The following is a 3,499-nucleotide window of genomic DNA, read 5'->3' on the forward strand; positions in this document are numbered from 1 at the left end:
CAAGGGACTTTCTTCTGACATTATCCTCTTAGGATGGACTCTTCCAATTTCTGGGTTAGCTTCAACCAACTCTCCTTCTTGTAATTTAAGCTTTGATATATTTAGCATTCAACAACAAAATCCAGCACAAGCTTGTCTAACCTTAATAACCTAGAGCTCTGATACCACTCTATCTAGAATTTATCCAAGACAAACAATTTAACGTATTATAGACTCATGTGCATAGATGTGCCTATGTTACTTTATGCAACTAATCGATAAGATTGTGAAATACACATGCATTGAAGTAGTTAGAGAAAACATAACAGGAAAACATGTAAACACAACAAGTTTAATAAGGAGTTCACCGAACACCACTGGGCTACGTCTCCTGGTCCAGCGTTCAGTGGCGGCCTCTCTATTATGTTTTCAAAGAAGAGTTTTTAAAATAGTGAGCTCAATTTGAGTCTCACTCAATAGATATAAATTAGTAGGACTATACTTGGATTCCCCAAGTCTCTGGAGTACACAGACTCTCCTTGCTGAAACCCGACCTCCACTGGTCATAGTAGTATGAGCCCAATCTGAGACTCATACATGACGGGCATGTACAGAGGAGTTCGCTTGAACCTGTCAAGTCTTATCTAGAGTACACAGACTCTCTGACTCTCTCTAGCTCTGTCTAGCTCGATGTTGCCTTCAGGTCAGCTTGACTTCTTCTCTCTGTTCTCTTCTATTAGCTTTCTGCGTCTAACTAACTCTTACTGCCCCCTGCTCTCTCTGTCAGTTCATGGCTTTAAAGCCAATCAACTTTCTGACTGTTCACTTCCACTTCCTGGCTTTCTAGTTCTCCTACCTCTGTCCATTCGAATTCATCTATTATGCATCATCATCACTGTGTAATGCCTCACAAGGAGGTGGCGACCTGTTTCGTAACAAACTGAGTGTCAGTTCTCTTGGAAATGTTTGAATGGTCGTTATTTCCGTTTGCTCCTAGATTTCCCATGAAACACGAATCTTTGCCAACTCATAGTCCATGCCGGACTTCAAACATTATAAAAATTAGCCTGTTTACCCCATTGAATTTGGTCATCCATCGGATCGCATTTTCACCGTCGATCTGGGGCCTCTAGATCCTAGAGTCTCCATCCATATCGGGTAGGTAAGTAGCATGATGTTTACTTTCGATGTGAGTGGTATTATCTCTCTTCCGCCGGATGCGTGGCACCCAGTGTGTGGCATCAGGCGAGACTCAGTTGAAACCACTTACCGCTCGAGGGCCTTCCTATATCCTGCCGGTTTTTGTGTGGGACCCACCTCTGACAGAATTGGCGCGATATCTGTATAGTTTTTTGACTTTTTGGGTCTGGGTCGCTCGAGGCTTTTCCATCTTTGAGGGGTTTGCCCGACGATATGCGATTAGCTACTTGTCGCTCGCATATTAGAAACCTCCCTTGTTTCTCGAAAAGACCTCCCATTTTTTGAATTCATGACAGTGTGCGTTACCATGGGCCAACGGTTTGTGCGCTTGAACGAGGGTCCTCATTGCTCTGCGCTGCTCACAAATTAAAACTGTTTCGAGGATATTTCTTATAAGCTTGACCTTTGTAAGTCTTTGAAACTTTGGCATGAATTTTAAAAAGTTATGAAAACTTAGAGAGTGTTTTAGGATCCAATTCCGATCATTTGGGGCACACATTATTGAAAAAATATGAGTGTTCATGATTATGTTGTGTGGATTGTCTCTCCACTGAATTCATTGAATTATGTTAGTTATATGAATTTTTTTGATGGAATTCTTTATAAGGATGGGAATATCTATTATTAAGATATTTTATAAATTTTAGCTCACCTTCCATTATGATATATGTATGTAATGCAAATTGTCTTATAAATTCACATTAAATTAATGCTAGAATAGTATGATAAGCAAATTTTCCTTAATTAAAAAATATTAATATTTTCATTTTGGTAAATCTAACTAGTATAATATAGAAGATGGTTAATTTAAGTACTCCACTCATTAAAGAAAAATCATTTGAGCATGTTACAAAATACTATTTGATCATATATCTATAATAACTAAGCAATCATCATAGCTCCTAAACTCCAATAACCTTCATCAATTTATTTTATTAAGAATTAATGTATTAAGTCAGGGATGTGATGTAGGGAAATATTAGTAAATTCATACCACACATGTTTAGCTCATATTTATTTAAACTTAATGATTAATTTGCATACTAAATACCAAATTTGTCTTCATTCTTCCCTTATCCAAGAATAAATATTTTATTTATATATATATATATATATATATATATATATATATATATATATATATATATATATATATATATATATATATATAAACTTTGTACATATAAACGTATAAACACCTTTTACATAAATATATCCAAAAACATACTCTCCATTCATGCCATTCCTTAAATATCTCAACTCTCCATTCATGTCATCCTTTAAATCTCTCATGTATTGTAAACTCAATCTTTAATGTCATATTTGAAATCTCCCATGTATCTATAAACTCGATCTTTAGATAACAAGGTCTTTAATTTTATTTTAGCCAACCTTTATTTTCCAACATAAAGTATAAAGAAATAAGTTAGCCCACCTTTATTTTCTAACATAAATCATAAAGAGATAAGGTGGTACTTATAAAAATATATATTTTGTATTTAAAATATACCCAAAAAAAAAAAAAACTCATATACATATATTGGCATTAAATATGATTGCAAAATTCTTATGCTCTAATGTAAATATAACAACCACCCTTGACACTCTATTGGGACACTGTAGAGCACAAATGTTACCCTAAGAAACTTGTGGGTAGAATTAGTGTGATCCTAGTACACTCTTATCCTCTATTTCAGTTGTAGCAAACTCATGTCTTGGTGTTTTTGTTGCAGCAGAATCATGTTTTCATTAGAAATTAGTGCATGGGAATTATGAGAGAATGGGTTCTCGAATGTACCTATATCACGATGGAATACGTGTACTAATTTGTTTCTTTGACTCTTATACTTTTTAGTGTCTGCCTCGCTAGAGATTATAACATTTACCTTGTAGTCAAAGTGTATTGAATTTTCATTCTTTTACTGTGTTTTTTCAATTTTAACTAAAATTTCATGAAAACATTGAATACTTGTATTTTTTGTAGATTCAAAAATAATTTTGCAATTTTCTAGAAATCTTATTTCTAATTTTCAGTTGGCTGAGCGCGATCTCATGGAATACAATTCACCTAGGGGAAGGCATTTTTTTTCCATTTTTTTTCAGCATTGACAAATAATTTAAAAAGAAAAAAAAAACTAATTTTTTGAGTGGCTATTTCATTGGTGAGTGCTATGACATTAACACTGTTACACCTGACCCAGCTATGTTTGACACTACTACTGCTATGCTCAATGTTTCATGTCTGTTACATGGGAGGGTGGGGCTGTTGATACATTTTGTGCTAAAAAATATATCGCATTTGCAAAGTAAAGGCAAGCCC

Source organism: Pinus tabuliformis, chromosome 2_2 (assembly GCF_031772625.1).
Source record: "Pinus tabuliformis cultivar Carrire ecotype Pingquan chromosome 2_2, CPIR1, whole genome shotgun sequence".
NCBI classification, from domain to species: Eukaryota; Viridiplantae; Streptophyta; class Pinopsida; order Pinales; family Pinaceae; genus Pinus; species Pinus tabuliformis.